Genomic DNA, 27,025 nt, shown 5'->3' with positions numbered 1-27,025 from the left:
TTGTACTCACTTCCCTCCTTTCACCATGCAAGCTTCCTTTCACCTTATTTAGCCCAGCTAGCCCTTCCAACTTGGCAAGAACCTTCTTGTGTCAACAAGGGTTGGGTCTGCTGACTTCTATACTATCATAGGAAACCTATTCCTATTTTGCTAGCTGGGCTGGGTCCCTGCTAGCTTTCTGATTATAGCACCACTGTGGGAAGCCTCTTCCTCTTCTACTGGTGGGGGTTGGGTCCCTTTGGGCCCATTAATTACTATGCACTTAAGAGACCTACCTCCTATTTCGCCAGACAGGTTGGGTCGAATTAGCACACTGAAGACTCCATTGCCAATGGGTTTGGTTTTGTTTGCTTTTGTGCCTTGAGGTAAGGATCCCTGGTTCACCAACTGTCATGGCACCACAGCCCCTGATCTTCAGGTGGTAAAGCCTACTCTCTCTATCATCCCATTGTTCCTTACTTCTACTCTCAGATAGACAGGTAGACAGGTAGACATGTAGACATTCTTTCCCCAATAGACACTATCACTTGAGCAAAAATGCATTTAAAAATGACAAGCTATGAAAACAAAATAAGGATTTAACTGGCCAGAAACAGCTCCTGGCCAATTAAATCGCTTGTTCAATGTTAACTGATCATTTTCAGCAGCACTGGCACTGAATTTCTAGGTTTCTGGAGCCAGCTACAGTATAATCTCGTTATAACATACTTCAAGGGAACTAGAAAAACAGTCCGTTATATCCAGAGATGCATTTTTTTTAAACTTTATTTAGGTCACTTGAAACAACGTTCAATCAATGAACAACAGTCACTGCACAAGCACATCAGCAACATCAATAACAAAACTCAGCAAAACATTGGTATGGCATGAAACGATTGCAAAACCAAAACACTAAAAGATGTTCTAAAGCAGGTGTGCCCACACTTTATGGGCTTGCGAGCTACTTTTATAATGACTAAGTCAAAATGATCTACCAACAATAAAATAAAAAAAAAACACAAAGCACACTGAAAGGCAGAGAAAATGTTAATTATTCATATTCCTGGTTTTTTCAAAGAGGTCACGGCAGATGACTCTATGCAATGTCACCTCAGTAACAAAATACAAAAATAGACAAATACACCCCCTCCCTTTTTACTAAACCACAATAGTAGGTTTAGCACAGGGAGTTACGCTGAATGTCTCGTGCTGCTCTCAATGCTCATAGGCTCCCTGTGCTAAAAAAACGCTATTGCAGTTTAGTAAAAGGGAGCCATAGTGCAAAATATAGACAGCAGATATAAATTCTCAAAACCGAAACATTTTGATCATTAAATTGAAAATAAAATAATTTTTCCTACCTTTGCTGTTTGGGGATTTCACGAGTCTCTGGTTGCACTTTCTTCTTCAGACTGTGCATCCAATCTTTCTTCCTTTCTTTCAGCCTCCTGTATGTTTCCTCTCCTCCAGACCTCATTCTCTCCCCCAACTTTTTCTTTCTGTCTCCCTGTTCCCCCTTCTTTCTGTCTCCCGGTCTGCCTCCTTTCTTTCTTTCTCCGTGCCCTCCCCCAAGCCACTCGGTTTGCTGCCACCGCCATCGGGGAACAGCCCCCAAGCCAACGCCGTCCCAAGCTTTCCCTGCAGAAGCGTCGCGCTGACCAGCATTCCGCTCCCTGATATCAATTCTGACGTAGGAGAGGAAGTTCAGGGCCAACAAGGCATTTCTCCTCATTCCATCCAGCCTGAGCCCCATCTCTCCTTGATCAAGCATTTCCCTTCTGTGTCTGTCAGAATTACCATTCCACCTATTTTCCAGCATCACCCTTCTTTGTATCCATCTCACCTATATCCCTATCTCACCACTTTTTCAGAATCTTCATTTGTCTCTGTCCTTGTCTTTACCCCATGTTCACCATTTGCCCTTTCAATGTCTTTATCTCCCCCCCACACACACTTTTTCAGCATTACTTCTATGTCTCTATTTCACCTCCTCTTCATGTCCCCTCTGTATCTCTATCCTTATTCAGTAGGTCCTGCTTACTCTTTCTCTTCTTTGTGTCACTATCTCCATTTTCAGCTTTCCCCCCTTTTCCTTTGTTAATGCACCCTGTAGCCAGAATCTTTCCACCCTCCCTCCACTCCGGCCCAGCCCAGTATGAAATATTTCCTTTTGTTTCCCTCCCCTCTCTCTTTCTCTCTCTCTTCTGCTCCCTCACCCACGAGTCCTGCATCTGGCCCTCTCCCTTCTACCTGCACCTGGCAAAACCCCCCTGCTCCGCAGCTCTCTTAAGCAACTCGTCAGCAGCGGTGATCAAGACAAGCTGCCGACATCGAGGTCTTCCCTCTACGAGTCCCGCCTTTGTGGAAAAAGGAAGTTGAAACAAGCGGGACTCGCAAAGTGTAGGCCCCGACGTCAGAAGCTTGTGTCGATCGCTGCTGCTGAGTTGCCGAAGAGAGCCGCGGAGCAGGGGGTGTGGCCGGAAGCAGGTAGAAGGGAGAGGGCTGCTGGAAGAGGTAGAAGTTCCGGAGTATGACACCGACCCGGGCCAGGATGATTTCTTTTTTAGGCTGTTGCTGCTGCCACCGCCACGCCCCCACGCCCCCCCCCCCCGAAATGACAAAAACAGCCTAATGCCCGGCGTCGGCATCTTTGATGTCGGGGAGAGGAAGGCTGATAGGCCCGGTAGATCGGGACAGCAACACGAGTCTATCACAGAGCCCGGGATGGGCTCTGCGATCGACTCACGTTGCCTTCCTGAGCTACCGGTCGATCGCGATCGACGCGTTGGGCACCCCTGTTCTAAAGCATTATGTCGTACTGTACTGGAAAGAAAAATACTGTCATTTTCTTCTGGGCTGCATTTTTGATACTATATCACCAGCATGCCATGCGCCTTGTAGGCGGAGCCTGTATGCCCATTATAGTTGAACAAAACTACAGCTAAAAGCGGCTCTGGGGACCAAATTGGTTGTCTGTTGTATCCGAAAGTCCGTTATATGCGAGTCCGCTATATGCGATGATTTTTAACAGTTTATTAACAGTTCCCTCACTAAAAATTATAGGGACACGTAGGGCAGACATGTTCACTGTTGCGGGGCCGCAATGGTGGAATACTCTCCCCCAGTATATTAGAACAGAACATGATATGGCAACGTTTAAAAACTTTTTAAAAACTTACTTATTTAAGGATGCTTTTAATCTCTAATAGACGCTTAATTAATGTTTACGAAGTGTGCTTTGGTAAAATTTTATACCCCTCCTCTTGTTCTTTCCATTTTATTCACCATACCCAAAAATGTAACTATACCCGCTTTCCTTTCTCTCATGTTAGTCAGAACTGGAAAATATTGTTATTGTATTAAGTTTCTTTATTGTATTTTACTATAACTTGTACATCGCTTAGAAATCAAAATAGGCGATTAATCAAAAACAGAAATAAACTTGAAACTTGAAACTTGATTTTCTGTATATTTATAAAGGCGCACAGCTGGAACCAGCGGACCTCATCCGCTATAGGCGAGGTTCCGTTATAAGTGAGTCCGTTATAACGAGATTATACTGTAATACATAAACAGAGGACTGACTTTGTACAGTCCTATTTATGTGGTTACCTTGGCCAGTTATGTGCTAAATATTGGAACTTTACTAGCCAAATACCAACTCCATCCCTGGAATGCCTCCAGCATAGCAGGTTTTAAGTTAGGCACTAAGGCCAGGATTCACTAAGCAAACCGATCGTGTACCGATTGGTTTGCGAGCCTTTTGCGACCAAATTTCCCTCCTGCACTATTCACTAAGGCCTATAGCAATCCGATCCCAATCTTCCCATGCAAATTAGTAAAACCACATGCAAAATAGCCAAGCAATTGATTCACTAACAATTGCTTGGCTATTTTGAGTCGGGTTTTACTACTGACAAACCCGACTGCTGCAGACCTGTCGGTAACTGAGTTACTGACAGGTCTGCCTGTCTTTTTTATTCATTTTTTTCCATGGCACAGATATTTTGCATGTTACACATGCAAAATATCTGCCCCATAAAAAAATGAATAAAAAAGACAGGCAGACCAGTCAAAAAATGTACCCCTTCACAAAAATGCGCCCCCCCAAGCACGGCTGTCCCCCACCCCTAACCGGCATAGCCCTCACCCTCCCTCCCTCCCTGCAACCGGCAGGGCATGGCCCTCTGCCCCCTCCCGGCATGGCCCTCTTGGCACAGCCCTTGCCCCCCTCCCAACTCGGTCCACCCACCCCCAGCACCAAAAAGTTGGGAGCAGAAGAGGTGCTCAGTCCTTCCTACTCCTATGCCTCCCACCCCCGGCCCACCCCTGGTTGGCGCAGGTGGTCAGGCCCAGCCCACCCAACCCGGTACCTTTAAAAAGTTGAGAACAGGAAGGGTGCCCGGTCCCTCCTGCTATGCCACTCTTCGGGAGCAGGAGGAAAGTCATCTTGCTACTCTGGCCTGCCGCCACCCAACAGCGGCCTTAGGCCCCACCCCGGCGCATCATCTGATGCATGGGGAGAGGCCTAAGACACTGATTGGCTGAGGCACCTCAGGCTAAACTATCTGATAGTAATAAGATAGACCTATTGGTGGTAAAGTGCAAGTCACCCTTTGATCCTTTAAACTTAGTAAAACCCTGGTAATGGATGGGCTTACTATAGAATTCTTTCAGGATTTACAAATTGATCTTATCCCCAGTTTATTGGAACTGTTTCAGGATTTTATATCAAAACAGGAAATGAAAGGTTCCATTATACAGTCTCTTACTGCAGTTCTCCCAAAACCAGATGGAGACCCTCTAGAACAGGGGTGTCAAAGTCCCTCCTCGAGGGCCGCAATCCAGTCAGATTTTCAGGAGTTCCCCAATGAATATGCATGAGATCTATTAGCATGCACTGCTTTCATTGTATGCTAATAGATCTCATGCATATTCATTGGGGAAATCCAGTATTATGTCTCAGGACAAGGGATACAAATTATCGGCTTATACCTCTTATATTTTATTAACCCCTCAGTTTCACTCCCTGCACTACTTACTCTCATATACCCCTTTTATCAAGTAATGCTAGGATTTTTTATCGCCAGCCGTTGCAGTAAAAGTTCCGACGCTCATAAGCATTCTATGAGTGTCACTTTTACCACAGCAACTGGTGATTAAAAAAACCTCTAAATAGCTTGATAAAAGGGAGCCATAAATAAGTATGGGGCTTTTTCAGGCTATAAAACAAATTGAACCAAGTCAAAAATTATGCCCTTAAACATGCATATAACTAAATCCTAATTTGTTTCTTTTCCTTTTTTATGGAAACTAAAAAGTATTGAATACTTAGGTATTAAACTATATCCTGTTTTGCCTGAATTTCTACTAAATAATGAATCTCATATTTTATTTCAGCTGCTTGGGTAGACTTGATAGCATTAAAATGTCTATATCTCCAATAATAACCTATCATAGATCCACGATTCCCATGTACTTAAAAAAATATATCTATCAGACTTTGGACAAAATACTAATTGGCTTCCTATGGCAGAAGAAAAGACCTTGGATTGCTTTACATACTCTCCAATCGCTTAAGGATATAGCTGGAGTCAACTTTCCTCATTTTTACAAATATCACTCATCGTTCATCCTTCGACAAGGAGTTTTCTGGCTTAATAGTGATATATTGCAGACAATTCCTGCATGGCTTCAATTGGAAAAGGATGTAGTCCAATTGGAATATATATTAGGATCTAACCTTCCACTGAAAATGTGGAATAATCTAATACTGGACTCTACGATCAAAGCTTTGCAGCACATGGAGACTTCTTTTGATCTCAACACTGCATTGACTAAATTTCTTCCCTTATGGTGGAATTCAAAACTCAAAGGAGGATCACATCCCATGAACAAGCAACTTTGGAGAAACACAGGAACTTGGACTATTAATCATATAATGTAAGATAAATCCTTGATTTCCTTTTCAGAGCTGAGAAAAAAATACAAATTACCTTTCTCGTAATGCTTCAAATGAATTCATTAAGGGCAGTCCCTGAGTTACAGACATCTGACTTAAGTACGACTCGTACTTAAGAACACAGTTGTGGCTTCATTTGATTTCACTGAACAGTATTTACAGTGGCATAGACTCCTATACTTCTCCTGTAGCAGATTCAGGAATGATGCATGGCCACATTAAGAACAGTGTGTGGTTGTGCATGCTGTACCTTAGAGGGAACAAAGGTAGGGACAGTTGGCCCTTTTGTCATTTAAGAGCAAAGGTAACCAACAAGAATCTTAAAATCAACAAATTCTAAGTTACATACAAATCTAACTTAAGAACAACTTTAAAAACTTAACTCATTCTTAACCTGGGGATTGCCTGTAGTACATATGATAAATCTGCTAATTTTCCCTTACATATATTAACTGATGACTCACTTCTGCATGTGTTTTGCTCTTCTCCTTTATTGAAAGCTATTTTGGCTTCAAACATATATAAGCAAATTCATAATGGTGCCCCCAAAAACTGTCTGCCTACACTTCAAAAGCTCTGGAGATGCAAAGCAAATGTACAAATTCCTACAAGAGCCAGGGCCATATCATGGGTCAAATTGGTCAGATGCTCTCTTTTGGCAACATTAACTCAATTATTATTTTTTATATTGTACGGGGCATTATGGACACCTATTACATTCTACAGATCCAATCTAACTCCTAATGCAACTTGCAGGACATGTCAGGCTCGGGCTGGCACAATGGACTTTTGGTCTGCAGTTTGGACACAAATTACCGCCATCTTCTCTATTTAGAAGCCATTGTCTTATCTAACAGTCTTCTCCTGGCCTTCAGTTTCGAATGTGGCAACATCTAATAACAGTGATAAATTAACATTATCATAGCAATTACTAGCCAAGAAATTTTGAATAATTGAAAAACTTTAGATAAGTTAAATGTTCACGTGTGGTGGGCAACATTGTGTTCCACATATAAGTATAAGCTGATTATTGCTGAGAAAATTCTGCAAGCTAAAATGTTTTAAAGATATATGGTCTCCAATACATTCCTATGTTAGCCCAACCTTCCAACATAATTTGTAATTGTTGAAGCCAACTATTATGTCACTTATACAGTGTTCCCCCCGCAAATTCACGATTTGCGAATCGCAGACTCGCTCATTCACAGTCTGTTTCGGCCGCCTCTTCCTGTAGTAAAGGTGGGCTACACCAAACAGGAGCTGCGTGTCAAAGCAGCTCCTGATTGGTGTAGCCCGACTTTACTACAGGAAGAAATGGTCAGAGCAGACCTCTAGTGATTTTCTTTACCCGCTAGTGCTCCAGCTGCCCTCTCCAGCCTTCCCTGCCTTTTGACATGCGAAAAACCGCATTTGCGGTTTTTTGAAATTTGCGGGGGTTCCTGGAGCGGAACCCCCGCGAATTTCAAGGGACTACTGTATTTTGTTTGTGAGAGTAAGTTCTGTCAATGTGATTACTGATTTTGAAATTGATATATATATAATAGTACAGTGTTTAAATTTTACATATATAATAGTACAGTGTTTAAATTTTAGTCCTAGTAGTTTGCCGGTCCACAAAATAATTTTCTGCCGGCAGAAAATTATTTTGTGGACCGGCAAACTACTAGGACTAAAATTTAAAAACCCCGTTTCCGCCTCATCTCCGCGAGCTCGGTCCCCACAAATCATCTGATCCCATCCACACAAGCCTCAGTTATGATTTTATATTGAATGTATTTTATTAAAGTATAAAAAGAAACAATATTCTGTAGAATTGTCATTTTATAAATACAAATAATTCAGAGCAAGGATCAACAAAACCCCTGTCTCCCCTCCCCTTCACATATATCCCCTCTACTATCAAGAAAACTGAATAAGCCAAATTATTACAGAATGCTACACAGAAATATCATGCTAACAGAATACTGAAGTCACACATGACAGGAATAGTTTTAGGGGAGTGCAACTAGGGCAACTACCCCCTGGTTAGAGAGCGCCCTAAGCCAGCAGGAAGTTAAAGAAGCACTGCCTGGGTTTTGTAGTCCCCAGTTATGTCTAACACCAGCTCTAGCAGCATATATATTTCAAATCTGATATATTCTAAACACAAAATAGAAATAAAATTATTTTTTTCTACCTTTTGTCGTCTCTGGTTTCTGCTTTCAATCTTCTTTTCACTCTCTTCCTTCCAGCGTCTGCCCTCTCTGTCTCTTCAATCCAGCATCTGCCCCTTCCATCCACTGTCTGTCCTCTCCCCCTTCCATATGGTATCTGTCTTCTTTCTATGCCCCTCTCCCCTTTCCATCCAACTTGTGCCTCCTCTCTCTCCTTTTTACATGATTCATTACAGCTTCACTGCTCTCTTCATTTTTATCTCTCCTACACCAGATCTATCATCTTTGTCCCTCTCTGCTTATTTTTCTGCTGACCCCTTCCTATCATCAATCTCTCTACTTTCTCATGCCTGTGTCTCCCCTTCCCCTCCTCTAATCTCTCTGCCAGCTGTTTCCTTCCTTTTTTCATTCTCCCTTACCTCCTCCTCCTGTCCAGCAGTAACTCTCTTCCCTTCCTCCCCTCCCAGCAGCATCTCTCCTTCTCCCTCTCCAGTAGCAGCTGTCCCTTTTTTTTACTTGCCCAGCAGCTTCCCAGATTCCTTTCCCTCCTCCCCTCCCAGAAGCATCTCTCCTTCTCCTTCTCCAGTAGCAGTTGTCCCTTTTTTTCCTTGCCCAGCAGCTTCCCAGATTCCTTTCCCTCCTCCCCTCCCAGAAGAATCTCTCCTTCTCCTTCTCCCTCTCCAGTAGCAGCTGTCCCTTTTTTTTCCTTGCCCAGCAGCTTCCCAGATTCCTTTCCCTCCTCTCCTCCCAGAAGCATCTCTCCTTCTCCTTCTCCCTCTCCAGTAGCAGCTGTCTCTTTTTTTCCTTGCCCAGCAGTTTCCCAGATTCCTTTCCCTCCTCCCCTCCCAGAAGCATCTCTCCTTCTCCCTCTCCAGTAGCAGCTGTCCCTTTTTTTCCTTGCTCAGCAGCTTCCCAGATTCCTTTCCCTCCTCCCCTCCCAGAAGCATCTCTCCTTCTCCCTCTCCAGTAGCAGCTGTCCCTTTTTTCCCCTGCCCAGCAGCTTCCCAGACTCCCCTCCCAGCAGCTCTTCTTACTTCCCAGCGCAGCGATTCACGAAGGCAGCCTCGGGTCCTTTGTTGGGTCGCGCAGCCTCTAAGGAAAGAGGAAGTTGCATCATCAGAGGCAGCCGTGACTCAGCAAAAGCCCCGAGGCTGCCTTCGTGAATCGCTGTGCTGGGAAGTAAAGGAGAGCTGCAGAGAGGGGAGTAAGCCACTGTTGGAGGCTCCCCAAGATCTCTCCGGCCCAGCGCACACTTCAGATGTTGATCTTGCCGGCCCTGCGCAGACCGGCAGGAAGTTGAAGTGAGTCAATCTTGGCCCTGCACGGACCGGCAAAAATTTCCTGCGGACCGGCGGTTGAAGAACTGTGTAATAGTACTTCTAGTTTTGTAGCTTTCCTTTGTTAAGATAGAAGCCCAGTTCTAACCATTCGGGTGTTAGTCTGTCACCCCACCCCACCCCCCCTTTTACAAAGCCACATGGCAATGGCAATGAAGCCCATTAATTCCAATGAGTTTCGATGTGCTTACCGTGGCCCACCATGGTAATCGGCTTTGTAAAAAAAGGGCCTTAGTTTCTTTTGGAATAACTGTAAATTAGATAAAATGTAATAAAAGATTATTGAACTTAAAAAAAGAAAGAAAGAGTGATTCAATGACATCCGAAGTTGTAAAAATATGAGGGTTCTTCAAAAAAATTCTGTACTTTCATATTTTCACAGATTCAACAAAAATCATTCTTTTCTGAGGACATTAAGAAGTTCATAGGATGCTGGAAAAACTATCACAAAACAGGGTGATTATGTGTAAAAGTGATGCAACTTGCTTTTAAGATATTTAATACATTGTGTTTAAAAAATAAAAGTGTGGAAACATTTTGAGGATCCCTCGTAAATCTCAAATTTTAAATCAAATCGTTTAATATCCTACATATATTTATTTATACTACCAGAATGACCTTTTCCATTTGTGGTATTATCCAGCTTCACCTTCAAATATGTGACTGTGGATTTTAGTTTCTGTTTGAAAAGCAGAGGATTACTTCAGAGCATTTTTAGTGAATAAAGGGTTTTTCTCATGATTTATCTCCATTGATTCAGTTGCATTAAGACTGCTACATAACTCCTTTAAAAAAAAAAAAGTAGTAAAGGCCTGAACACTAATTAATCCAAAGACTGTCCAAATTCAAAAGCAAATTCAATCCAAAAAAACGAGTTCATAGGTCAAAATATAAACTATAAATGCTCATGTGCTCTGTCCAGAACTTTGGTTTGTTAGTGTGTTTTTTATCTCTTAAATGAAAGATGGTCTGGTCTATATCATTGGTTTATGGGGGGAAAACCCTGATCTATTCAGTAAAGAATGCTTTGACATGTGCATATATGCAGACCAATAAGAGACAATTTAGCCTGACAAAATGTTGTCTAACCCTTTCTCACATCAGCCACATGCCAAGCAAATGGAGATCTGAACAAGCTTGGCAGTCTGTACCAGAAAAAAAATAGACTGGTAAATCGATTCAAACCAATCTGAGTCCTTTCCTAGTGTTTGACACTGTTCATTCATATTTGAAAAAGACACTATCCAGTAGGGATATGAATGAAAAACAGTTTTGATGCATTTCCAGGTCATTTCTAAGCTCCCCCCCCCCCCCTTTGATTTTCTGACATTTTTCTGTTATTTTCAAAATGTTAGATAATAATTTGGTTCCTGGAACAGAATAGGTCTACAGCCTGGCTGCCCTGAGAAGACCCACCCTTACCCTCTGCAGTTAAGCAGGGTCAGACCTGGCCAGTGCCTAGATGGGAGATGATCTGAGAATACCTTGTTTAAAAGCAGACTGAAACCCCACCTTTTTGATATAGCTTTCAATCCTTAACCCTACTCCTCTGCCCTCCAACCCAGCCCGCTGATTCACCGTTCCCCTTAACTGTATCCATGACATCCTAGTTGTCTTTGGGAAGCAGAGCTGAGCTTCTGATGTCATAATGGCTCTTCCACCAATAAGAGCCAATCTCATCAGTGATGTCACAATGGCTTGATTGTCCTGTACCTCCTCTGCCCTCCAACCCAGCCCGCTGATTAACCGTTCCCCTTAACTGTATCCATGGCATCCTGTTTGTCTGTCTTGCCTGTTTAGATTGTAAGCTCTTTCGAGCAGGGACTGTTTTCTTCTTCTTTGCGACTCTGTGCAGCGATGCTTGCGTCTGGTAGCAGGTTAGAAATAATTAATAGTAGTAGTAGTAATACTAGGTGCTGTAGGCTGAGGCTCCCCATGTTAGGCAGCATGAACATAGCAGAGCCACACTCTGCACAGGAGAAGGCAATGGCAAAACCACTCCCATAGTCTGCCATCACAGGGTAGATTCCTCACTGTGCATGTTGACATGAGTCAGTGGCATAATTCATCCATCCACCAACACAGAATAGCAGCAGGACCCAAATAAATTCCTGTGGCCATTGAAAATTCAGATATTTGGACAGTCCAGTGCTGAATGTGCAGGCCTAGAAACACCTGTTGTAGTCAGCATTTCAAAAACTTCTGACTCCTGCTGGCTGAATATTTTCTCAATTAACAGCCATGCGCTAATGTTACTGTAAATTTAAATGTATTATTTGAGAAGCTGATCTCTATTTTATTGTTTTTTGTTTTTTTTTCTGAGCACTTGTATTTAACATGTTTTTACTTATATTTATTGTCTTTGGATGTAGTTTTTTATTTAAATTTATCATTCTTAGAATTTTTATTTATATTTTTACCTTGATATATTTGTCTTCATATTGCTCTTGTTAGTATTTCTTTTTATCATTCAGTGTAGCCTGTTTCTCAGTCTTTTATGCAAGGATTACCAATCACTGAATCATTGTATTTCTGGTATGGTTCACATCATTATCACATTGCACTTTATTAATATTTCCCACCAATGGTTCTTTTTGGCGATTCCATTTCACTTGTACACTTTTTGGGGTCTCTTTTTTTACATTTACTTGATCTTCTTTTATTTTAATGTTTATTCATTTTAATGTCTTTATTTTTAGTCAGATCGTTGCTTATATGTAATTTAATGTATATTTTAGTGTATGATTTGGTTTTATTGTCATTTGTGATATTATGTGATTTGTTATGGTTTTATTATTTTCTATGGTTTAATAGACTCTTGATAAAGGCATCCTTGCTGAAATACTGTCAGTGTCAAGTCTACATAGTACTATTATCAATAAAGTATATCCTGAACATTTCTCGGCTGAGTGTTTGACATCTGTTCCTCACGACTGTTTGATTTGGCTGTTAATGCACAGCCATTGACAAGCATTAGTGCATGAGTACTTATAGCCACACATTTTGTAGGCAGTAATGCCTGGATTTTAGAAACGACGCCAGCAGCAGCCACCCAAGAAATGGCAGCCAATCACATGTCAGTCACGTAACAGCACCATTTATAGAATCACAGCTTCGTGAAAGGTAGGCGCCGGAAGTGTAGGTCAAGGTTTTCAAGGCCTACATTTCTAGATTTACCTGGACATGTTCTCTTTTTAGAGGACTGCCCAGACGACTAGACGGCTTTTCAAAACCCAGCACTTTGTCCAGGTTTTGAAAAGCTTCGAGCTAGGGCCACGTCAGGAGGGTATCTGCGCATGCATGGGTGTAATGCAGTGATGTCACACGCATGCTTGTGATATCATTGTATCACACCTGCACTATGTCACAGGGAACCCCTTAGGAAGGCAAAGAAATCCTTGCAATGCCCCAGAACTGATGAGCAAAGTATGGAATTGTACCAGGAGAAACAGTAGAGAAACCTAGAATTCCTCCTAGAGCACTAAGAACATAAAAACATAAGAAGTTGCCTCCGCTGGGTCAGATCAGAGGTCTATCGCAGTCCGTACCCGTGGTGGCCCATCAGGCCTATAGCCTGTAAGGTGATCCTTGTCTAAGCCCTATAATCCCTTTTTTTTTCTATCTATACTCTTTCTATGACCTATCTCCACCTCTATCTGTATCCCTCAATCCCCCTGTCCTTCAGGAATTTATCCAATCCTTCCTTGAAACCCCGTAATGTACTCTGTCCTATCACAACCTCTGGTAGCGTATTCCAGGTGTCCACCACCCTCTGAGTGAAAAAGAACTTCCTAGCATTGGTTCTAAACCTATCCCCTTTCAGTTTCTCCAAGTGCCCCCTTGTATTTGTGGGTCCCAATAGTCTGAAGAATCTGTCCCTTTCTACCTTCTCTATGCCTTTCATGATCTTGAAGGTCTCTATCATGTCTCCTCTGAGTCTCCGCTTTTCCAGGGAGAAGAGCCCCAGCCTTTCCAACCTGTCTGCATATGAAAGGTTTTCCATACCTTTTATCATTTTCGTCGCTCTTCTCTGGACCCTCTCAAGTATCGCCACGTCCTTCTTGAGGAACGGTGACCAGTACTGGACACAATACTCCAGATGCGGGTGCACCATCGCACGATACAGCGGCATGATGACTTCCTTCGTCCTGGTTGTAATACCCTTCTTAATAATACCCAACATTCTGTTTGCTTTCTTTGTGGCTGCTGCACGTTGTGCTGTTGATTTCAAAGTTGTATCCACCAGCACACCCAAGTCTTTTTCAAGGTTAATTTCCCCAAGAAAGAAAATGCCTTTGCATAGTAGTGCACAGAAGGAGATAGAGACTCCTCATGCCTGTTTACCTTTTTCTAAGCAGCAAGTGAAAAGCAAGGTAACAGGACTATAAATCCCATCAGGCCGAGGGCAGAGAATTCCTAAAACTAGGACTGGAAAAGCTCCAGTGTCTAGCAAATCCAGAAGTGGTTTGAGCCAGCTCAACAAGTACCTGAGCTCAGAATTAGCCAGAATGAAGGGCACACCTGCACCCCAGCACAGGCAGCCACTGAGAGAGAAAAGGGTGGGGCTCCTAGTAGCAGGCAGCCACACAGGAGAAACCAACAGGGAGAGAGAAGGGAACCAGACCTTCTCTGCCAGGAAACAGAAGTGCACCAGAGCCTTATACTCCAGAAGGGCAGGTAGGACCTCAAGATGAGGAGGATTTTGTTGAGAACTCATTCATAAATGAAGATGATATAGAAATGAATGAAGCTCAGAGTATGGAAGAAATGAGTGAGGATTTTTTATACGCTACTGACCCTGATTTAATGGAGTGGGGTTGAGGAACAGTAGAAAAGTTTGGAGTTTATCAAAGGGAAATTATTTTTGAAGATTCCAGACTAGCCAGGCTGTATTATTTAAAGTCTCTGGTTGAAAGAGGTTTGTTTGTTTTTTTCCATTTGTATAGAACTTGCAGAAAACTGCACAGCCTAAATCCAAGTAGAACTGAGTTTTGTTTTTCTGTTATGCTGTTTGGTGCAGTGCATGAAAATTGGTTACTTAAAGCACTGCTGGCCATAGGACATTGGGGAACTCTTTATTCAAAATCTAGTGGGATCTTGGTTGGGATTTGTATACACCAACATCTACAGGGTAGGTACTAGTGCTGCCCAATTCAGGAAAAAAAATTTTGATTCGATTTGATTCAGCCTATTGAATTGATTTTCCTGCCCAATTGGGTGGTTTCTTCCAAACATCCTGGTGGGTTTATTTTATAGCCTCTTCAACCCTTTGCCTTCTCCTACCCACACTGGTCCTGTGGTGTAAACAAAATAAACAAACAAAAAATACTTTTCCTATCTTTGTTAAATCCTAGCTCACGTTCGTGGTCCAATACCAGCTCTGGAAGGATACACATTTCAAATCTGACATATTGTAATCGCAATACCGAAAATAAAATTATTTTTCCTACCTTTTGTTGTCTGGTTATTTTTCAAATCATGTTGGTCCCTTGTTGATCTGATTGTCTTCTGATCAGGCTCTCCTTTTTTCTTTCTCCGTGCTAACCATCCATCTTCCATCTCTGTCCTCCCCTTCTGTTTCCCTTTCCTCCCCCGGAGGTGTGGCATCTTTCTTTTTTTTTTCATCTCCATCCCCCCTCCCCCCCACAGCTGCAACAATGGACCCCACCATCTCTCCTTTTCTCAACTACCCTTTCATCCAGCATCTCTCTTCTGTGTCCCTGTCCCTATTCCCCTCTCCAGTACTGTCCTCCTTCTGTCCCTGTTCTTATGTAATGTAATGTAATGTAATGTAATTTATTTCTTATATACCGCTACATCTGTTAGGTTCTAAGCGGTTTACAGAAAATATACATTAAGATTAGAAATAAGAAAGGTACTTGAAAAATTCCCTTACTGTCCCGAAGGCTCACAATCTAACTAAAGTACCTAGAGGGTAATAGAGAAGTGAAAAGTAGAGTTAGAGGAAAAATAAAAATAAAATAAACATTTTAACAAGACAGCATTGATCTAAATACTTTGGAAGGTAGAAGAGAGGAGAGAAAGGAATAGAAGCAGAAGGGGGAGCCGTTGAACAGTAGAATTCTGGAGAAATTTAAATGATAGAAATAGAACAAAACAAAGACAAAAGGCAAAACAATAGATAAGATTAAAGATAAATCATAAGCTGGAAAGAAAAATAAAATAAAACTTTGTCTTCAATCCACGGTTTCAGCGTCAGTGATGAAGTGGAGCAAGTAAGTTTAGGAGGAGCGATTGACGTTTCCAGAAAGGGCTTCTTCAGGGAAGAGACTTGGCAGACAGTCCCAGCTCCCTCCATGCCCAGCATCTTATCTCTCCCCATATCTAGCTTCTTCTTTCTCTCTTCCTTACCTCTTGTATCCCCTTCCCTAGGTACATGCTTTCTCCTACTATCTCTCCTGCCATCCTGCACCCTGCCCACCTACTTTGGAGCAGTATCTGTCCCTCTTGTACCTTTCCCCTTGTGGTCTTGCATTTCTTCTCCCTCTCTCCTTTAGTCCAGCACCTCCCCCTATTTTTGGTTTGGTCTCTCTCTTCTCTTCATCACAGGTCTGGCATCTCCCCTCCCCTCTCTTACTCCTTCCTCCTCCTCCCTCTGCACAAGCCTGCCTCTCCACCGCAAAGGAACTCTTCCTCCTCTTCCCTCTGCACAGGCCTGCCTCCCTGCCATGAAGGCCTGCTCTCCGCCGCGAAGACCTGCCCCCCCTGCCGTGAAGGCACTCTTCAGACTGCTCACCGCCACGAACGCCTGCTTCTCCCTCAAGCCTGTATCTTCCCCCAGCTTCCCCGCTCTTACCTTTAGGTTAATACAGGCAGCCTGGAGGATCACTAGTGCTATAGCTTTCTTCAAAGTATGCTGTGAGGTCTGTAGTATATCTTTAAATATAGTAGGTCCACTGACCTGATTGAGAACAGGGAGGTCCGTTGGTCATGAATTTGAATTTTGTTGGGAAATTTGTGACCCTAACATGTATCAATGCAGGTCACGTTAAGGTATTTGCACAGTAATATGATGCAAAACATGATCTGCATCTCATTACTACTTAGCCCATGGAGATTTTAAATATTGCCATGGTAATATTTAAAATCATTTAAAGTCAGGCGGCATTAGGGCCATTTGAGTTGTATTAAGAACCAAATATTGGAGCTTAAAGACTCAAGGCTGCTTGATGAATTCCCCCCTAAATGGAAAAGTATAATGAATCATTACCCTCAACATTTAAGCCCTATCCTTACATTAAAATAAACAAAACTATGGCCAGGATTCACTAAACCTCCAATTCGTGCACAATCTGTTTCCTATTGCATGCCGGCCGACTAATTCAGTAAAGGCCTACATGCAAATGGAGACGATCGTTAGCACACCCCCTACATGCCCCCTACCCACGGCCAGAGCAGATCCCCGCTCATGCGTGCACCCTGACATTAGTGACAGGAGAAGCAGCCTCCTGTCACTGCTGTCAGGGCTCAGCCCAGCACAGATCTCTCTTGCCTGCTCCTGGACTGTCCTGGTCTCTTCCGCGTTCCCTGCAGTGCAAGCCCGTGGTTTTAAAGTGGACCTGCACTGCGGGGAACGGCAGCAGAGAGCAGGAGAATCCAGGAACAGACAAGAGAGATCTGCCGACACCCCCCCAGGCCACGATCTCTCCTGCTTGCCCTGCTATGCCGGCCCCCCCCCCCCCCCCGGCAGAAAATAGCAGGAGGGATGCCAACTCCCTCCTGGCATCAAAATGTTAAAACAGAAAAAAAAAACCCAGTGCGGCATTCCCCCCGACCGGCACAGCCACCACCACCACCCCCGACACACACACACGGAACGCCCGACCCGACCCCAGTTGGGAGCAGGAGGAGTGCTCAGTCCCTCCTACTCCTAGGCCTCCCAACCAGCCTCCAGGCTATTATCTATCTCTTACCCTACATCCCATGTCCTATTACTTCTCCTTTACTATCTTTTAAATCTCATTTTTTCACCCTCATTCAATCAGGGACCCATCCCCTTGCCTTGCACCCCTGTCCCTTTTCAATGTTTCTCAACCTTTCTCCAGTCTTCCAGGTCATTCACATTATATCTCAGTCTTTCCCCACACTCCATTCCCTTTTCTCACACCTCTTCTGTTACTCCTCATTTCATACCCCCAATCATTCTTACAACCCATCAATATACTCCTACTCATTCCTACCAATTGCCAAGTATTCATTATCCACTAAACCCCTTCTCTCCTTTCAATAATTTCCTTCCTTCCTCAGCACTCTTCTGTTCCATTATCTCATTCCAGTCATCTGCTCTGTTCCCCTTCTCCCCACTCCGTAGCTATTATCCATCTTCTGATCTATCTTCTTTTTGTCCCATGCCAATCATATACTACTGTGTTCCACACTCTATTTTCATCCTTCTTATGCCTCTTATTTAATCAGAACTGTGTTAATCCTTTATCTTATTTTTTATGCTTTTGTATTTTATATTTTACAATTAATTTCTGTTGCTTTATGTTTTAACGTTTAGCTGTTTTACCTTATCTCGTTGTCTATGCTCATTGGGTGAAATTACCTGCAAACCAGGATAATTTGTAAATTATAATTAATAGTACAATAGAAGAATTACTGGAATTAATATTACTGGTAATCATAACATGGAAAATAATAGAAAGAATAAGAAGCAAAATAAGAATTTGTAGATCCTCTTTACAAAGTTTATGACTGGAGTACTGCACGGTAACAGCTTAGGGCTCCTTTTACTAAGGTGCGTTAGGGCCTTAATGCGCGGAATAACGCGCGCTAGACCTTAACACCAGCAATGAGCTGGCATTATTCTAGAAGCGTACCGTGCATTTTAGCGTGCGGTAATTTGGTGTTTGTGCTAAAAACGCTAGCGCACCTTAGCAAAAGGAGCCCCTAATGTTTTCTCAAGAAACAGCATGTTTCTTCCAGCAAGCCCAGGTGAGTCTGGAATTACACAAAGTTGTTTGTAGTGGCTATGAAACTGTAAGCTTTCCCACCTGAATTCCTCCACTTTTAGCAGAAGAGGATTTAGGGAGGGTGTTTATTTCAGTGGCTCATAAAGAGATCTGTTCCTGTGCTGAAAGAGAAGCCCATGAGACACTGTTTTACAGAGGAGAAGATATTGAGAGGGGCCAATTATCCCATAAGTGGTTCTCATGACTTACAGTTGGCACTATGTACCAGGCTGTGCATTAATGTTTTTCCCTGTTGCTCAGCATTCTCAAGTGGTGACTTTGTCAATTGTTCCTTCTGCTGATATTTTGACAGATGACAGGACTTTGACACCAGCTCTACTTGGCTAATAAGAAAGAGACCAAAATGAAATTTTAAGCGTAGCCACAACAATGAATACAGTGTATACAAAAGATATATATAGTTGTCATCTTGAATCTGGGACTGTGGATCATTTACTATATTATTGTCCCTTGATACTTAAATTTTGGAGATCCATTTGGGATCAAGTGAACAAAATATTAAAAAATTCAGTGGCATTGACGTACAATACCATCCTGTTCGGTACGTTATTGAGAGCTAAAAGTCAAATATCGGCTCAAAATAATAAACTTCTCTTTATAATGACAGGGGTTGCCATTCAACTCATTTTGAAGAATTGGAAGAACTGGGATAGGTTAAATTACACTTTCTGGTGGGAATCTCTCTGTTATACTTTTAAAATGGAACATTCGATGGCCTTACAACAGGGACGGTATAAGAAATTTATGGATGTTTGGGAACTATTGACTAAGGGCTCCTTTTACGAAGCCGCGATAGCGGATTTATTGCACGAACATTTATAGCGCGCACTAACTCCCGCGCTAGCCGAAAAACTACTGCCTGCTCAAGAGGAGGCGGTAGCGGCTAGCGTGGCCGGCAAATTAGCGCGCACTATTACGCATGTTAAACTGCTAACGCGGCTTTGTAAAAGAAGCCCCAAGTTCTGTAAGGAATGATAACTGATTTTATTTAATTGACCCTTACATATACACATCCAGGGTGGATGGAAGGGTTTTGCATTGGAATTTCATTAGGGGAATATATGGATGGTTTCCTGTAGGTATGTACTTTTTATGATTATTGGGGGGGTGGATAGTTGTGCATTAATGTCTATAAGTTTAATGTGCATTAATTCATGTAATATTATGTATATTGAAATTGTTTGCACAATGGTAGTTTGGAAATTTAATAAAGAAAAAAAAAAGATATATGTAGTATATATTATCTAATGGCTATCACATGTCATCAAATAAGCCTGTTTGTAAAATGAAGAAATGTTGTTGTATTTAAAAATATACCAGTCAATATTCAGCCTGCAGAAGACAGAGGGTTGGGGACGGGTTAACACTGACCTTTAGTAGGCATAATTAGACCCAGATATTCAGTTCTGGGCCATGTCTGGGTACCAGCATTTGAATATACAGTACTAATCACAAGCGCACTGACTGACGGAGCTTATGCAGGTCCCAGCCGATATTGTCTGGGATCTGCAAAAAGTCCTTTCAGTGCCTCTGCTCCTCTGCGCCCCCCCCCCCTTTTTTTTTTGTCATGGTCTCCCTCCCTTTCAAAGAAAAAAAAGTTCTACCCTGAGCCATATTAACCCCTCCCCCATCCCCTACCTCAAAATCCGCAGTGGTTCAGTAGGGATCATGGGCAGAAGGGATGCCCCTCACTCCTGCTCATTTCTTGTCCATCTGTACCCACTAATTAACTGGGCAACAGCCAATATTCATACAAGTGCCTAGATAGCTTGGCAGCTAAAAATAGGACAGTTTTTTGCTGTCCTGACTTTAGCCACTTAAGCGGTTAGCGCTCTGAATACTCAATACATCTGCTAACCAGTTAAATCCCAGTTCCTCCTGTACCAAATCAAACTCCACACATGGACCACAGTGCAGGGGCAGTCTGCGGTGATATTCAGCAGCACTGTCCGGTTAAGTGCCATATCAGAGCTTAGGTGGGCAGACTCGGCAGAGTGGATTTACCCCCCCACCCCCTTTTTATGAAGCTGCATTAGGCTTTTTATCACCGTCTATGGCGGTATTAGCTCCGTCGCTCATAGATTCCTGGAGATAAAAAAGCCTAATGCAGCTTCGTAAAAGGAGAGGTTAACCAGGCAGGAACTTCTGCCCAATTAAATCCATTTGAATATCAGGTAGATAAACATTCAAAATCAGCTACAAATAGACTATCAGGAACAATTTTAAGCACAATAGGTAATGGCAGAAAATAGTTAGTTCTGCCCGCAGCCTGGTAGAAACATTTATCTTTTTGGTTTTTTAATTCTTATTGTTCAGCTGGTTTGGTATTATTAGTTTTTGATTGTATCAGCAACACAGGAGCAATTTTTTAATAGTGTACCTAGAATTATGAGGCTGGGGGGACACCTGGTGGGTGCCTATTTTATAAAGGAACACAGACACCTACCCCCCTTTACAAAACCATGATAGTGGTTTTTAGCGCAACACAGCACGCTGAATGCTCTGCACAGCTCCCGACGCTCATAGGATACCTACTTAAATAAATGTACCCACTTGCAGTTACCCTAGCCACAGAGCTGGCAAAATGATGAGTGCCTTAATGTGGCAGGGACACTCCTAATTTATAGTATTCTGTAAGTTATTTATTTAGGCAAACACAAGCAAAGAATCCAACGAAACTGCAGTGATATATCGAATCGAAAACCAAAAGAAAAAACTGCAGGAATGGTGTACAAGACGCCACGTCTTTAACGAACAAATATATATTTAATCATAGATATAATCATAAAACAGTTTGTATCCACATGGGTTGGTGAACCCGGACCCGACACGGTCCGTGTTTCGAAGAAACACGCCTTCTTCAGGGGTCCTAGTGCAAGCAATTAAATATGTGTATATTCAATACGAATGGTGACAGCTAGACTATGTGACCGGATGATCCTGTGTGTGATAGTGGTGAGAACATCACATGCCATATTTATGGCGGTGTCATAGGAAACTTGCTAATCAAAAATGTGATTATAATGGTGGAATGTGACTGAGTCAAATAGAAAATGTGAGTACATGAGAAGAACCATGTGAAACTATTCCATATGTATTTTTCATACAGTTCTTCACTGTCAGTTTAATTTCCATCCTATAAGTTCACATAGAATTTTTCTTTTTTCAACCATCTTTATTTTCTCTTCTTTATTAATTTCCAGGTACTTTAGTTAGATTGTGAGCCTTCGGGACAGTAAGGGAATTTTTTAAGTACCTTCTTACTTCTCATTTATAATCTTAATGTATATTTTCTTCAAACCGCTTAGAACCTAACGGATGTAGCGGTATATAAGAAATAAATTATATTACATTACATTACTATGGGCTCCTTTTACAAAGGCACGCTAGTGATTTAACGCGCTAATAGTGTGCGCTAAACCGCCAGACACGCTAGCTGCTACCGCCTCCTCTTGAGTAGACGGTAGTTTTTGGCCAGCGTGGAGGTTAGCGCGTGATGAAAAGTCACGCGTGTTAACCCCACCAGCGCGCCTTTGTAAAAGGAGCCCTAGCGGGGCTTGTTCAATATGGAACATGGTGCCATATTGAACAAGGAGACCATAAAAATGTGGAGGTATAAAGACCAGTGCAAAGAAAAACATAAAAGAGTTGAAGGGACATGAAAACATGCTGAAAATATACCATATGCGGAGAGACCAGTGCAGAAAATAACAGAAGAGAGCAGTGCACCCCACGAAGATGGCACCCGGGACAAGACCATCCCCCCTCCCCCCCCCCCCTTACTACGCCACTGGGAGGCAATTTACTTTGAGAAATTTGAAAAATCTCAAAAAATATTTCAACACCATCTCCTTAAGTTAACCCCCTTTTATGAAGCCATGTTATGGGGTTTTTTTTTATTGTTGTACGTTGCGGTCAAAGTTCCAATGCTCTTAGGAATTCTATGAGCGTCGTAACTTTTACTGCAGCGGCCGGTGATTAAAAAAACCTAACGCGGCTTAAAAAATGGGCCTAAGTTAAGCATCCTGATCTAGGTAGGTGCCATTTATAGAATCATGGCCTTAGTTCCTTCCTAAATAGAAGATGGTAAGCCCTCCCACATTAGTTATTTGCAGTTTGCAAATGCTGCTAGCATAAGAGCACAACTTGCAAAAAAAAAAGGAAAAGCATTTTTAACACTGTAAAGATGTAAACCGCTTTGGTATGTAAAGCGGTATTTCAAAACTTGAAACATGTTAAATATGGACTTTGCTCATGGCAAAGTCCCACATTAAAACATGTTAAGCCCATTTCTAAAATGTATTTTAGCAAAAGAACCCTCTTGTGGTTTTATAAAATAGACTAGAACTTTTACACCTAAGTGACCTATTAAAAAGATTCCTTATTATGAGTGTACTATGCTGTGCTACAATGTGGCCTGTGGTATCATTAGTGATTGGGCTTTCCTGTGTCCTGAGACCATTTTTAGCATGACTGTAAAATGGCGACATTTTATATTTCCCCCTCCCCCCCCATTAACGGCCACACGCTAATTTCCCGCTTAACGTGTGGCCATTAGCATGGGAACTCTTTCCGACTCCTATTTACTAGGTAGCAAGAGTTTCCACGCTAACCATGTGCTAACTGGTTAGCGCATAGCAATACAGCTGCTCTAACCAATTAACACTGGGCACGTCCACTCTGTGTCCCCAAATACACTCCCAGCGCTAAAAAGCATTTTCTATTTTTGGGGGGGCTCCTTTTATCGAGCCGCGCTAGCGGGGTTAACACGCGCGACGTTTCATCATGCGTTAACCCCCGCTCTGGCCTAAAAAAACTACCGCCTGCTCAAGGGAGGCTGGCGGTTTAGCACACGGTATTACGAGCATTAAACCGCTAGCGCGGCTTGATAAAAGGAGCCCTTTGTGTATGGTTATCACACATTGAACACAAAACTACCTCAGGATGCCTGAGTGCAGCCCATGGTAGTGAATTTTAACCTGCAGTCAGCACATATTACTGCTTACCGCAGCTTAGTGAAAGAGACCCCTAATTTTCTCTAAGTTTTCTTCCATTTTTCAAGGTTTCCATTTATTTTAAATAAAAAAAACAACCCCAAAACAAAACAATTTTCTTTCTACTTTTCTTGATTTTGAACTGTGCGTGGGTACACCAATGTCTTTTTTTGGAATGATTTATATTTTAATGCTAGTAAACACTCTTGAGAAGAAAGGGGGGGAAATAGACCTCAAACTACTCTTTTTAACAGTCCTGTTTTTTAAAAACAACTCATATGAAATGCCAGCCAAAGAGACATGTTGCTCCAAACCACCACAATGGAGCCTTAGTTCAGGACTGGTCCCAAGAAATACTGTCTCTCTGCTGAACCAATATTGCCGCTTGTAGCACCTGCTGTGTGGTGAGCTCTCACATCCCAACCCAAACCACATCTGATTTTGTTTAGTTTCTGGCATCTCTCTGAATAAACCAAGAAGTAATTTGTTTGTTCCCCCCAAAAAAATGTGGGAAAGAGGCCATCAAGGATCAAAATAGTTTGAACCAGAATTTTTTTTTTTTTTAATTAGACTGCATAGTTGCTGATGCTGCACTGTTATGCTCTGTAAATAAAAATGATGTTTTCCAAACTTGCCGCCAGTGCGGCATCATTCGGTAGCTGTTTTCATTGACTGGACCATGTACCAATCTCCACATAAACAGGAAATTAAGCCAAGCTACATAAGAGGGATAACATTACTCTGCAAAGGACAGTACTGTACCACTGAACTTGATAATAAGTTAAGAGGTCCATTTACTAAAATGTGCATTTTAATACAGAACTTTTCTGCACACTAAAGACAGGATGCACAGAGCCCCAGCAACCCGATGGAAAACACCAAGGCCCCGATTCACAGGTTAAACCTATTTTCACAGGTTTAGCGACAATCACTACTAATCGACCCGATTCACAAAACTGCCCACCATGTGTTTTTCCCCTCGATTGCCCATTTTCCGATCTGGCCAAGAAATTGATTCACTAACATTTTCTTGACTATTTTGCGTTGGGTTTTATGATCCTAAAACCTGACTGCTGTAGACCAGTCGGTAACTGTGTTATGATTCTACAACAGGCGCCTAGTGCAAAACACATAGTTAAAAGTAGACAAGGTTATGGGCAGATTGTGGATGCATTTTTGAGTTAGGAGCTGTTGAGCGCCTAACTTAGGTGCAGGCATTTAGGTCAAGAAAATCCTGGCATAAGTAGGGTGCACCTAAATATTAGAATGCTTAGCACCCTAAGCATGATTCTTTAATGGGCCCCTAACTTTTGCCTCACTAGGCGCTGATTTTTTTAGGTGACATATATAGAATCGGGCACAAAGGGGCTGATTCTCTAAAGGGCACCTAATTCCCCCCCCCCCCTTTTACTAAATCATGATAGTGGTTATTAGCACAGAGAGTTGCGCTGAATGCTCTGTGCTGCTCCCGATGCTCATAGAGTTCCTATAAGCGTCGGGAGCAGCACGGAGTATTCAGCGCATCTCCCTGTGCTAATAACCGCTATCACAGTTTAGTAAAGGGGGGGGGGGGTTAATTGGCAAAATGCCCTTAATAGGCTCCAGAATTGCTAGAAAAACAATAACTGGGCGATAGATGCCTATCTGATTCTATAAAAGATAGGTGCCTAACGCCTGAGTGGATGTTTCTATGGGTGTTGCATAAGTTTGGTGACGCTAAGCATGATTCTCCAAAAACTTAGGTACCTGAAATGTAGGCCTTTAAAACCCTGGCCTACATTTCGGAAGCCTAAGTTTTTACATAAGTGCCATTAGCCGTGATTCTTTAAACAGTACCTAAGTGTGATTGACATACAGTCGGCACTTTTTTTCTAGACAACTAATGTAGGCGCTGTTTATAGAATCAGCCCCTAAATGCTTAAACATGTTTTGTGGTGATTTTTTTTTTTCCTGCATTAATTGCATTCACTAACTGAATAATTATGCTGTAAGATAACCTTAGTAATGTACTGTCTGATTATGTATTTGTCATCTTATATTTATGATTGTATTTTGTAAACCACATGGGCTTTAGCGGGTGTGAAATTTAAAAAAAAATAAATGTTAGCCCTTGACATAGTTTAGTAAAAGGACCCCTAAAATATTAGCAGGGTACTGCAAAAATTATAATCTAGAACATGAAGTTATAGTAAATCATTCCTTCAATACACATTTGAGATAGAGCATGAAGTGCTGACACAATTACTTTATATTTCAGTTTCTGTAGGAAATCAGGGATGCTTGAAATATAGTAATTACAAAACAGATATTGAATAAGATACACATTCCTTTTCTATTTTCTTTTACAAATGTAAAAAAAAAAAAGCATCACAGATACAAAGAATTTTCAATTGCCAGTAAAATACGGTGGCTGGTCAAATGCGCACAATACAATCAGGCGCAGTGTGCCGTAAAATGCTTTTGGTAGTTTTGTTGCCCCCTCTCCCCCCTCAATATTTAAAAACCTTAGTCATCACTGAATTCAAGCACTCAACATGATATTTATAACCAGATTTTCAGCACTGGCCAATACTTAGATATTGGGGCTACATATCTGAGTATAAATGGACCACTGAAAGTTATCCATGTACTGCAGATTTTCAGGACTGGTACGTAGATACCTTATGACTCCACTTTAGCTCCATCCCAGACTGCCCTAGCACAACTCAGATAGTGCCGAGGTTATCAGAAATGATTTTCAGAGGTGTTATCTAAGTACTGCAGCTTAAAATCGCTAACCAGCTCCAGGGAGCACCAGCTGTCTAAATAGCAACTAGCTGTAGACCTTTAGCTGCATGCCTGATCTGAATACTCAATATTGTCAGCGCTTGATAATGTATTTCTTAGTCCTGCTCATTTCATTCATTCAAGAAAAGACATGTCGGAAGATCCGCATAGTGACAAGACGCGTTAAGTGTTCTTCAGTTACATGCACTTGATTTTAAGCTAGTGAATATCTGAAGTGTGAGATTTTGCTGTTTTTTTTAATGTGAGAATCAAGAAGGGACTATTCAGCACTATAGACCCCTGACACAAGCTTAGTGCCGAAATACGGTCCGCGTTGGTTCAATCCAATAAAAATCATCTTGGTCCCTATTCTTCAGGCCGTTTGTGCTCTTTGTTTGCACGTTGTTTGTTTTTGCACTTTTGTGATTCCTTTCGTCTTGTGGTCTGGAACATTCGCATACAACAGCAAAAGAACTCAATAAATTCACAAGTTTCAAATACAAATATGCATCATCCAATCTGTGTATCCAAATATACAATAAGTATACTCCACTTTTTGAAGAATACTCCTGCATATGATACAATTTTGTAAGCATCCATATTCAGTGATAGCAGTGACTGTAATAAATTAAATGCCGACATTAACATTTTAATTAATATTCAGCATTACTATACCTATAGTTAGCAGGGCTAAATATATGTATTGGGGAAAATTCTATAAATTCATCAAAACATTATTCTATAAGGGATGATTCTATAAAAGGTGCCTAAAGATAGGCATCTCTTAGGCACCTAACTTAATTAGCAAAATATCCTTAATAGGCTCAGTAATTACCCC

This window comes from Geotrypetes seraphini, chromosome 3 (assembly GCF_902459505.1).
Source record: "Geotrypetes seraphini chromosome 3, aGeoSer1.1, whole genome shotgun sequence".
NCBI lineage: Eukaryota > Metazoa > Chordata > Amphibia > Gymnophiona > Dermophiidae > Geotrypetes > Geotrypetes seraphini.
Note: the sequence above shows the minus strand (reverse complement) of the source record.